Source organism: Cylas formicarius, unplaced genomic scaffold (assembly GCF_029955315.1).
Source record: "Cylas formicarius isolate icCylForm1 unplaced genomic scaffold, icCylForm1.1 PGA_scaffold_5__7_contigs__length_24384050, whole genome shotgun sequence".
Lineage (NCBI taxonomy): Eukaryota > Metazoa > Arthropoda > Insecta > Coleoptera > Brentidae > Cylas > Cylas formicarius.
The window spans coordinates 13,133,969-13,147,524 of record NW_026844341.1 but is presented as its reverse complement, the minus strand read 5'-3'; positions in this window follow the sequence as shown (position 1 = coordinate 13,147,524).

Genomic DNA, 13,556 nt, shown 5'->3' with positions numbered 1-13,556 from the left:
ATTTTCAAGATGGTCACTAGGGGGCGCAACCTGCCATCTTAAACTCCTTAAACGAATTTTCACCGAAATCCACTTAGTAAGCTTTACTTAAGTAATCTTTGTTTAACACATTTAATGTTTTGTTTGACACATTTTTCGTATCTATTAAAATAAAGTGGTTAGTCATTGGCCAAACCTTACCTGTGATACGTCCAATTCTTAGTAAAGCGCTCTTAATTTCGCACCTTATTATCAGAGGGGTGGGGCAATGCAATTGCGTGTCTCCAATTGACCGTTTGCGCTCCAAATGAAAGCAAATAATGTTAATTTATATGAGTACGTTAATTTGAAACAAACGGTTTTTAACTTGGCCTCTTTAATTGACTATACGGCTGCTTGCTATTATCACAATGTCGGATACTTCTGTTCCGAGTTTGTTCGAATCTGATTGAACTGGATTAAACAGATTTTTATTTGTAAACGATAACTAGCATTTTAATCTACGTATATGATCTATACGGATGCTCAGTCAGATTCGTCAGGTTGCGGAAAGCGAAATTGAGAGTATGTTTTATTAGCGTGAAAAGCCTAAAACTAGGTCAATTTAAATGTCTATATGTATAGATGCTCCTACAACTTTGCCCAATAAGTACGACACTGACGAAAAAAAGTTAAATACAAAAAACATTTGACACTGAGAATGTATTTTATTTGTAGTATTTCTGTTTATATCGAGTGTCCTGTTGTGCCAGGACAGTAATCAACTTTATTTTTAAATGGAATTTTATGAATATTTATAGGAATTCTAATTATTCGCTGGATTAATTTTTTGTCATTAGGAAATTTTGAGTAGTTTTTGATAAAAATAAACTTTTCCACACGTCTTTGGAGGAATGTTTTTTTTACTCTTGAAAACTAAAATTGGAAATTTCTATTATGGATTCATGGAAGTGGTTAATATTTAATGCTTTAATCGTCTACAGTGTGGTCAAAAATGACCGTCAAAAAAAAGTTTTTTATAATTAAAAAACTCAATTTATTTAAATGGAACATTCTATATTTCGAACTTTTATTGAGTTCGGGATTTAATTCTGAATCATATACGAGGTATGTTCAAAAAGTAAAGATACTTTTTGAATTTAATTTTTAACATATGTTTACAGTTTCAGCCAGTTTGTATGTTTACTTTTTGTGGGACGTGTTTTGTATGCTCGGCGATTTTCTGCTGTTACAAAAAATAAAAGACAAAAATTTGAATAACATTTTGGGTAAAAAATGGAATACAGTGCTGCAAAACACTTGAAATGTAGAAACGGCATATGGTGAATCTACTTTGAGCAAAAAAATGTTATTAATAGTGCAAGCTGTTCCCAGATGACCGATGACGAACCTCGCTCTGGACGCCCTAGCAAGTCAATAATAAATTGTCCAATTACTATTGGAGAAGTGCCTTGCAATTTTTTCCGAAGTTTTGGGAATGAAAGATGCTTAATTTTGAGCAAAAGGACCGTCGAAGGAGTATCACTCAAAAGCTGTTGAATAATGATGATCCTGATAGGCTCAAAAAGGTCAAAACTGGTGACGAATATGGTTATGACGTCGAAACCAAAGCTCAGTCGTCCAAGTCCTAAATAGCCAAGACCGAAAAAAGCACGTCAAGTTCGATCAAATATCAAGGTTTTGCTTAGTGTTTTCTCCGAATGTTCTAAGTATCCAATTCTTGGATTTTGCATAACGATAATGCACCTGCTCACTCATCGTCACTCGTGTCTAACTTATTGGACAAAAAGAAAACCACAATCATCATGTCTCAGCCACCGTATTCATCATCGAATTTTTCCCAAAACTGAAGAAACCAATGAAAAAAAGGAGGTTTGGAACAGTTGAGGAGATAAAGCAAAAATCGAAAAAAGAAAATGTTTATTCGCAGAAAATTAATTACAGAAAACATATTTGTAAAAATTATATATAATTATACGTAAAAAGAGACTAGGGGCAATTTAGAAATGGTCAAAGTTCAGCCCCAAAGGTATGTATAATCAAAAAAAAAACACGAGATATCAGCAAAATTACATTGTCTGGGCACACTGATGTATCGTATTTAAAGGTTATAAGAAAACGATCTTTCATAAAGTAAGGTGAGGCGGGATGTTACCCTGAAATCTTAAGTTCAAATTATGAATGTCGGTTCTGTATTTAATCTTATTTAGTAGATAAGGGGGACATTGATTATACATAATACAAAGCCCCAGAATGCAATTTACGTGGAAGTTTTTAACATCCCTCCACAAAGTTGGGCAAATTCTGTTAAACATATGGAAAAAGCAGAACAATCGTATATCCATATTGCAAATAATATAGAACAATAATAATTGGAACAGGCGATGATAGCGATAGTGATACTGATATATCATGTGAATAATTTTAAGTAATTTAAAAATAAATATTGTTTAGTATCATTCCTAACAAAACCCCAAATAATTAAATTCTAAGCAAAGTACCGACCTGTTCGGCCATATTTCATTCTAACAGCTTGCCCGGGTCTTTCCTTAATTCGTATCAAATTGTCACTTTCTTATATCTATGAATAAACTTTACCTGAGTAATAAACACGTGCTGTATCGACAAGCGCCAGACAAGGTAAGGCAATAAAACGCAATAAATTATCTTCTATTGGAAAAAAATGCATGTTTTGTGCAAAGGAGAAAAAATTCATGAAAATGCGATTTGCGTTTCAAATAATTTCGACGTACCTCGTACGCGGATAAAATCCGATCGAAACCCGTACAAACTGGATGGAATACAAATAAATAAAACAACGTTTCAGTCATTATAAAAGTGTATTAATACCCGCCATAAACGTTTGCATAAAAATCAGCACTTTCGCGAATCGAGTACTCAGAAAATCTACCTGCCGAATGGGTTATTATTACGCTTTAAGCAATGTTGTAGGCGCACAACGTGAGGCCATCCGGAGGATATTTGGCAGCAGGATCACGTCGATTGTCCTATTTTATCATATATCTCAAGTTGCGGCAGCATCAATAATCCTGCAAACAATTTTTAATACCGTTTTTTTTGCAGTATTTTTGTAGTTACTTTTTCCACGCAAATAATACTTTTCAAGCGCATAGGTATTGCCGGCCTCAAAGTATATCGTCCAGATTGTTTTGGCAAATTGCCCTAGCAATGCACGTATTATATCGGAAATAAATTTCATGTATTTTTTAAAAGTAAGTCGATCGAATGCTTCTTAATTCACGTTACAGTATAACTTTTCAAATAGGCAATGGAAAAACAAAATCCCCTAGCGTCAGCTTGATACATTTTTTCATCGTTGTTTACTGTTCGTGCCAAAACTAGAAGTAAAAGCATGGGTCACGTCACTCACGTCACGCTGAGCTTGATTTAGTAGGATTCCTAACCAAATCTCATCGTTTGTGTTGTGTTTTTTAGGTCTTCGTGGAATTTCTGTGCTTTTTTGTGGCAGTGTTCTGTGACAGACTGCAATGCAGATTAAAACAGGTTAAAACATTTTTGGAGTGATTTGACGCTGTTTTAGTTTACTAATAAAGTTGAAGGATATCAAATGGAAAGTAGCTCGAAACAGTCGGACAGTTCAGACTCTTTTAGAAAGCAGTTTTTTTTAATGTACGCTTTATTGGTTTAGAGGGCTGCAACTGAATTCCAACCTAACATTTTGTAAAGAAATATTGTACCTAAAAAATATTGGGGTGCTTAATAACTTATATATTTTTTGATGCGACCTTGTGTAATTATAGGGATGTTGATGATGGTAGTGGTAGTCATACAAGTAACATAGAAGTAGATCGCGTTTTGGACAATGAAAGGAAATACGTTATGCCATAAAAGTCTTTTTGATTTCTGCACCAGTCATAAGCATATTTGTTGTATATCATGGTATATTGCTGCCTTTCCTCTTTGCAATAACTACTAAGATTCATTCTAGCCCGTAACCTCTCTATTCAAGCAAAAAAGTGTTCACTTTTAAGACTCTTGTTCATAATTACGATTTGATTCCCTTTTCAAACTGTACATTTATAATTAATTCATAGGCTATTACAGAAAAATACAGTGATTTATACTAAAATTATTTATAAAAACAAATCTAAAAAACAAATTTCCGTAATATTCACACATCATCTTAAAAGCACCTAGATTTTTTATTAATAGTGAATAAAATGATACCAAATCCATTGTTATAAAATCAAAAGTTCATTTTAAATACCTACTCCAAAAATCTTAGTTTAATGAGTGCAAATGGCATTAATCAAATTCGGCCCATTTTTACATTAGGTAACTTATAAATCCTATAATACATTTTATACTGCATGTTTGATTTCTACAAATACAATAGCAATTTGCTTTTTGCCCTAAACAATTATAATTAACAAACTTTTGAAATTGCACTGTAAACATAAGTAGTCCGCGTCAAATTCGCTCCGCATAACGCCATGCGCGCGCCGGACGAATTTAGATTTAGAAATTGATAATTTCATTTTAAATTTGCTAAAAAAATGGTAAGTACACGATTTTGGTCCCATTCATCCCTAAAAGTTTTTTTTTCATATGAAGATTAAGGCGACAATATTTTTTGGATTTTGTTTATATTTTTATAAATTAACTACATAACAAAATATTTTATGTTAATACTTGTTTAAATAATACTTGCTGATGGACTAGATCGTTTATTTAAATATGTTCATATGTTCAGGCCATCCTAATTTTTTAGTCCTCTTTTCAGAGAAAAATGCGTATAAAAGAAAGTGAACGACAACGAACTAAAGTGCACACAGAAAAACTAACAAAATAAAAAAAAATAAAAATTATTTAAAGAAAAAGATTCTGAAAAACAGAAGCTTTCTAGATATTCGTAAAAGCAGAAAATTATAGATGGTTTTATACCACCAGCACATTTTAAAAGTCAAAAGGGAACGAGAAGCAAGTAGGAAAAAGGTTTATCGTCAAAAGTTGAAAGAGAAAAAAATCAACCAAGATAAGGAAATGAAGCAGGAAACAACTGTTTGTAAGTCACCAAAGTGAAAAATGTCCTGCCCAAATCAAGTTTTGAAATTTGGTGAGGATATCAACTAAACTAGACCAAGATTTGGTAAACCAAAAATTTCACATCAGAGATGACAAAACTCGGCAGACACCAGGAAAGCGGGATGTTAACTGAAAACTAAAGAAGGCAAGGCTAAGCTTCAAAAACGACATATGCCAATCAGATCAATCGGGTCATGGATTATACCAGAAAATCCACTAAACGAAGTTTTTCGTTAAAGACGAACAGATCTTCCAAAAATAAATGAACTTAACTATTGTTTGAGGCTTTGTTATTTAATTTAGTTTTTATTTAAATCAACCGAGATTTTCATTTATTAATTCTTTTAATGTTACGTGGTAGAGGAAAATGCTTATCAGATTTAAATGTAGGAGGTCAAAATTATACAGAATCAGAACTCAAAAATTTAAAAATTCTTTACCTGGGTTATTGACCGTCATCCTTAATTGGGATGTTATGTTGTTAGAAATATCATGGGAAGTTGGTCGCCTTTTAGGTAAAGTCTGTTCATAGATATAAGAAAGTGACTAACTGATACGAATTAAGGAAAGACCCGGGCAAGCTGTAAGAATTAAATATGGCCGAACAGGTCCTTACTTTGCTTAGAATTTAATTATTTGGGGTTTTGTTAGGAAAGATGCTAAACAATATTTATTTATTTATGTATGTATTTATGTTTAAATCTAAAGAAAATTACAAATTATTTTTGTTACCTACTTGAATTACTTAACATTATGCACCAAATATATCAGTATCACTATCGCTATCATCGCCTGTTCAAATTATTATTTGTTCTGCTTTTTCTATAAGTTTAACAGAATTTGCCTAACTTTGGGGAGGGATGTTCAAAACTTCGGTTCCTATAAGTTTGAGGACATTGGAGTGTCCGAATTCTAAAAGATTCCATTAAAAGTTGCCTTTTGTCATTTTTTTAAAATCTAAAACCCATGTGTTGAATACACTTCCATAAGATAGTTCTGCCACATTTAACACCGGCTTCATCTTTTTCAAGCCTCCTAATTAAGATATCTAATGTAGGCACGCTTTGTTCCTCGAATAACTGGTTAATTTTACGCCGTATTATATCTTGATCACTTTCATCTACACTTCGGAAAATATCAACATCGCTTCTTTTTTTCCTCGCTGAAATGGGATTATTCACAATTTTCCATACAGTTGATGTTGGAATTTTCGTCAATGTGGCCGTTTCTTCTAAAGACGCTTGCTTGTTGGCACCACGTTCAGTGAGAGTCAAATAAACATTGTTTATAACTTCCTTAGTGTCAATAGAATAGTGTTTTCTACATTTGGGCGGGATCATCTCCTGAGATCCATTAGACTCGCACATATTTTGCATAATTCGTACACGATTCAACACACGCTGTATTACACACGAAATAAGAATGATTACTAATAAACTTAAACTAAGCAGTATACCAAACCAAAGAATATTAAACACAGGTAGGTATAAAATTATAGGTAAAAAAATTTAGGTAATAATCTTGTTGCATTGTATATTAATGACCACCCTTGGATAATCCCATTCAAAAGCAATTGGTCACTTTCTTATATCTATGAACAGACCATACGTGCGAGGCTTTTTAACATTTCCACAACTTAAAAGTTTATATATTGCATTTATCCAACCCACATACCATTATATATATAGACCTCAAAAAACACTAAGTTGAGGTGAATAATTATAAAATAATAAAATTGAAAGAACATTAATGGAAGTATAATATACTTATTATTAATTTTTTTACGAAAATTATAATTTTTCATTTTGACTCACTCTGTATAAATGATTCGGACCAGATTCGGAATGGGCGTCAAAAATATGAGGCATTAAACACAGGCATAAATCCGAAAGTACTCAGCATAGACGATAACAATTAAAAACCACATATTTGTAAATGACCCCCTATATTTGAAAATAATTTTACATTTTTTCTTGTAGCCTCGTCTATAACATTTTTCTCTAAAAGAAATAATAAAAGAGATAAACTTGGACACCCTGTAGATGCTTCTGTGGATTTTTTAAATGTTTATTTACGATTTTTTTTGGGTTATTGGTTTATATTAAAAGTAATAAATTAAGATTATTACTATTAATATAAAAGCACGAGGATTCAGGTAAACTTTATTTAAATATGTTTCACAAACAGTTTGATATGGCATATACATAGGCAAGTGCAACATTGTGCTGTTCTAATTCGTATCATTACTACGCAATACACTAAGTAGTTAGTTTCAACGTCAGATTTTGAGAGCTCCTTGCTCGCAAATATCTCTCGCGCCGCACCTTTGTTTTCCGCCCAACTTAACGTTATTAAAATTGTATCGCCGTACTCTCTAGTCCCTAGAGGTCATTTTATTATCAGGTGCGTGCATCTATCAAATGAAAGTTGAAAAATTGATATCTGGAATTTTACACACCAGAAGGTGATGATCAAAAAATTTCAAGCAACGAAAAGAAATAATATTCTTACGGAGTGATCCATTTGGGTATAGACAGAAATACTAAGCTTTAAGGAATAATTAGTTCCGATATTTTGAAAACAAAGTTTAGTATATTTTGTTTCCGATAACTCCTGTAAAAACAAATTAGGTCAATTTGTTAGGGTTTCGTGTATAAAAGAAGAAATCAAAGCTGAAGAGAATTACCATCAAAACCATGCAACAAATTTATATTAGATATAAATTTAAAGTTCATCGGAATATACTGGTTTCAAGTTCTCTGTTATTAAGATATTGTTTTTTTTTCAAACTTAGTTTAATTATGTAGACAAAAGTGGAATGAATAGTAATTAGAGTTTTGTTAACTCCAAATGGAAGAAAGTGAGAGTAGGTATTTTCATACCAACATTGTTGGATAAGTGGTAAATCCGGTTTTAAACTTACATTTCTTAAAACTTTTGATATGTGGTGAGTGATGTTTTGAATGTAAGGATAGACTATAGTGGCAAGTGTGGGGTTTCTATCGGACTCATTGTCTTTGGAAAGTTGTAGTGAAGTGTATTTTGTAATGGAATACTTAATATGTCTAACGTGGAATATCTTACTGAGAAAATTAGATGTCTAGTGTTTTGGTTCTGGGTTCAGTGACCCAGTTTGAGAGCTATTTTACGTCTTTGCAAACAAGAGAGTTGATAACTGTTTATTTTTGTGCCGGATGGTGATGTGACAATGCATTAAGTTATCAGTCTGCGTTAATAGGTTTTCTGTAAATAGAATGACCTAATGTTAGGTCTGATTTTCTATTATCTAAGGATGGGAGATTATTATTAGTTTTTTATTCCATGGTAAAGCGTAAGTTAGGATGTACGAGGGGGTACCCATAAAAAACCGGAATTGAATTGCCGCGCGCAGAGCTTGTATAGTACACCTTTCTGCCGCTAGGTTGTGGATAGTACAACTTATTGCGAGTTTAACGCCACCTTCGTTTTAAACTTAACTTGTTTTGTTCACTTGCAGTGCCATTTTTTGTTAACGCTGTTTTTTTTGTTATCTCGTTTTTTTCGATGGCAAGTTTAAAAGAACAACGCGCAGCTGTGAAATTTTGCTTTCTGCTCGGTAAAAGTGCTGCTGAAACTGTTTCAATGTTAAAAACAGCTTATAAAGACGATGCGATGGGAAAAACTCAAGTGTACCAGTGGTTTGTTCGCTTCAAAAATGGGGACGAGTCAATTGATGACCGACCTCGTTCTGGACGTCCATTAACTGCTCGAATCGACGAAAATATTGAAAAAATTCGAGAGTTTGTGCTCACAGACCGCCGACAGACAATTGAACAATTATCAAAGATCAGTGGGTTGTCTTGGAGCACGGTTCAGCGAATTTTAACCGAAGATTTGGGAATGAAAAGAGTTGCTGCCAAGTTTGTTCCTCGTGTTCTGACTGACATGCAAAAAGAACATCGAGTTGAAGCATGTCGTGCTTTGAATCAACAGCTTGAAACGGATCTAGATTTTCTTTCAAAGATCATTACTGGTGACGAGTCATGGTGCTATGGTTACGATCCAGAAACGAAGTAACAGTCCAGTCAATGTGAGACGTCACTGTCTCCCCGTCCAAAAAAATGTCGTCAGGTCAAATCAAACATCAAAACGAGGCTGATTTGCTTGTAGTTCATGCAGAGTTCGTTCCACCAGGTGAGACCGTTAATCAAGCTTTATATCTGGAAGTTTTAAGAAGATTGCGCAACAGTATTCGACAAAAAAGACCCGATTTGTGGCCGACAGGGGATTGGTTCTTTCACCACGATAATGCACCTGCACACACAGCCATTTCTGGTAAGCAGTTTTTGGCTAAAAATAGCATGGTTCCTCTTTCCCATACTCGCCTGATCTCGCTCCGTGTGACTTCTTATTTCCACGTATGAAAAGGGACATGAAAGGACAGCGATTTGACAACATTGAAGAGGTCAAGAAAAAAACGAGGGATGAGCTGTCGGCTATAGCCAAAGATGAATATAAAAAATGTTTCGAACAGTGGAAGCACCGCTGGGATAAATGTATTAGTTGTAATGGAGAGTATTTTCCGGTTTTTTTTGGGTACCCCCTCGTATAGCGTTTAAATAGTTGAGGTCAATAACAAAAGTATCATCATCGTAGCGTTTCCATAATTTTGATTTTAGATGCAAGGCGTCGAGGGCTTTCTTTTGAAACGCTTCTATAAATATATTCGAAAATGAATTAAGTACTAAATTATCAGTTTTGCTGTATTTACAGTATTGGAATTCTTGTTTCATCAACTGAAATATATTTGGACCGAGAAGTTTTAGCAAGTTACTTCATAAGAGGGTAGTAAAGTAAGGGTTTTTACACACAAATTAAAATATTTTAATACTTAATGGTTTGTTGTACCATGTTGGGCAATTGGATTATCATGATAAAAAAAAATAAATCAATGGTAAAGGGAAATATAAATTTTAAATTAACAAAACGAACCATTAATTATTGAAATGTACATATATATTTTTTAGATTTTCTGAAACGTATATCTTACCATTCTTCTGCAATAAATTTTGACTTTTCAAGTCTCTTATATGCTTAGGAATCAAATTATATATTTTAAATACTTTACAAATCTCTTGTTTACACTTTTTTGACTAGTTAGAATTAACAAACTGTTTGTTATATTTCTCGTTGCATATGAGTGTGACATATATGTGTTTATGGGTATCGTTATAGATCATGTAAATAAAATATGTTCTTATACTTAAGATATATCTGCTATAAAGAAAAACGAGTAGAATACCACCTCCCTTTCGTAAATATTAATTTTAAAACATATTTCTCAATCACGTTTAGATATTCTCTTAAGCGAAATTCATGAATAAGAAATATTTTTTTTTGCGGAATTGGCCATTTAAGATTTTGGTCAATTATAACCCTCAAATGCTTTGTGTGACTTACTCCCCTAATTGGTTCTTCGAATGAGTTCACTGTTATTTTATTAAAGTCTGGCTGCGAAACAGAAACTACAAAAGTCACATAGCTTGTTTTGATTATGTTTACAGTTAATTTAACATAATCCAGATTCTGTTAAAGCTAGATACAAACAACTGTTTAGTCTCAACATAGGCCAGTTATCCTGCCCTCCCCCCCCTTTTCAAGACAGCGATTATATAGGTATTAAATATCGATGGTTCCAGTACAGCGCCTTGTGGCACGCCAATTTGTACTTGTCAGAGTGTTGACAGAGCATGACCAGTAAGATATACTTAAAAAAATAATAAATTGATGTTATTGTTACGTCTGCAAGTTATTAATATTTTTAGTTTCTCCTTTATCATATAAGAGAGTGGTGGCTACCATTTACAACAATATTGGTTAGATCTGAAGGTGGAATAGATCAAAGTGCCTGGCGTTGCTGCAGTAGTAATAATGTGTTCATTTTCTTCACTGCCCAAAAAAATTTGTGAGTTTCTTCTTTACTTGGTAATAGCATATTATGCAATAGCTTTAGTCATGAATATGGCACTAGCGGAACGAGACTTCAATCAACGATTGACTGAAAAATTTTCTACCACCATTAGTCCCTGGGAACATTTGTGCACACAGCAAGAAACATTAAATTTCCAAATAAAATCAGTGCTAACATATTGTTTTTACTTTTTTTAGCTTTGATAAAGAATTAAAAAAAAAGCTTTGTATATTTAATTAAATTATCAATTACAAATTGACAAGACTGATGTGCCTTTTATACGCTGTGCTATACGCATTTCTAATTCGTTTTTTTAAAAATTAATTTTTAACATTTTTTTCATTATAACTTCATAAAAAACCATTATATATTCAATGTTCCTAAAAATTGCTACAAAATAATTAAAATCCTACATAATATTTGCCTAAGGTTCAGTTTATCAATACTCTTTAATATGTATCTTGGTAATTACTGTAATGGTTACTATTGTTGGTTAATATATTGAAAAACGCAAACTGAACTAAACACTGGCCCTAAAGGCCTTCTAGCATATTTAATTTCATTCTTATTGTGGCGTTTATGTACTTGGTTAAAACCAAAAACATTTTGTTATATTGTTTCATTTTAGTACTGAGTAAAATAAAATGTGTTTAGTTTTAATAAAAAACGTTTTAAGCACAACCACTGTTTTATTTAAATCCATCAAAATCAATCAAAAATTATAAAAATACATAAGTATTTTACTGAAATTATTAAGAATATCCAACTGACAAATTAATATGACTCAAAATATTGCTTAAAAAATCTAGTAATTGTAACCTGAACCTCAAGTAACCATGTTTTTATTAGGAAAATATTACAGTAATTTGTCGATTTCACAAAAGTTTAGTAGAAAATTTTAGTAAATTTGTTAATTTTATGTTACTTAATTTCACCAAAAATATGAAATAAACATTGTAAATATACTTGAAATTTAATGTCACCTAAATAGTAGCAATTCTGAAGTAAATTCAGAAATTCATTTTTCCGTTGTGGGAACAGAAAAGTGTTACTTCCAGAAAAACTTTTAGTAGCTCAGCTACGCCCCTGATCGTTGTACAAATCGATGAAAACTAATTAGGCGAGAGCATCCTACATAATTCTAGGTAACTGTTTCCCGGAATAAATAACTAACTAGTAAATGCAAGCAAGAATACATACTCGTAAGCGAAAAATGGTAAAACACCCAAGGAATAAACAAGATAATTTTTTCGCGATTAACTAGCGATCGATATCTGTGCAATGAAACACGGATTTTCTATTAGAGGATACTTATAAATTAAAGCGCAATACTTTAAAATCAATTAGCTGTTTTTATTTTTGTAATTTCGAATAAATCAAAAAGAGATGGAATTAACAATAGGAAAATTATTAATTTTAGCTTTTAACTTCTTTTAAATATTCATTCAAGTCATAAAAGGCGTTATCATTAGGAAAGAGAAAAAAAAAATTATATACTACTTTTTCATGTACCCAATGTGTTATAGTCTAGTACTTTTAAGTTAGGTTACACAGAGGCAGTACTAATTTAATACCATTGGGTTGGTTTCTTTGGATAGCTGTTAACACTATCTATATGTACCAATGGTTTTGCTTTTGTTACTAAGGATAGGGGGAGAAAGATAGTTTTCAGGATTAAAATGAATATCAACCATAACTTTTATATATTTTTGAAATGCTCTAGACAAAATCAATTTAAAAATATACAGTGTGAATAAATAAAAAATGTATAATTTCAAAAACAGATAAAGATAGAAAAAGTCTGAGTATACCACTGAATTCCGCGTAAAAAACGGCAACCAACCCACTTTTTACTTTTCTAATAAGCTTTAGAATAATCGAGTTACACCGGGTGCCCCAAAAGGCGAAACTTCAAAAAACATCCCGTATCTTCAAAATAAAAATATTGTGTAGAATGTTGTTATCATATTTCAATTTTTCCACCCATTTGGCTAATGCCAAGTCATAGTCTGAGTAAAAATCATTTTTGTCTTCCAGGAAATAAAATCAACCATTTTTGAAGGAAGAAGCTGTGAATGAAACCGTGATCCATAGGCTGTAGCGGTAAAATATCGTTTTTTGGTTTGTTATAAAAAAATAATGTTCGTTTTATCCGAAAGTTCGTTATAAAAGTTATCGAATATTCTGTCCCCTCCGCAGATTCGAAGTTACTTTACTTTGCTAATGGCTATTTGCGACAGATAATAGAACATTACATTACCTGTGTCATGAGATGGTCGAACAAGAAAATCCATGCACCAAAATTTCGAAAAATAAAAAACTAATCTGTTTGACTACATATTCAATCAATATATTCCAAGATAAACTTCCACAACGTTTTTTTCTCAACTGCTTATTATCTTCTATTAGTTTTGGTTATTTTCTAATTTTTGTTAATCTTAAACTATAATGTATTTTTATATGAAAATTTTATTTTGCAAACTAGTTTTCGTTTATATATTAGCATTCCAGACCAAGATGGGATGGGATCATTTTTTTCCATGATCTCTTATTTGCTGCT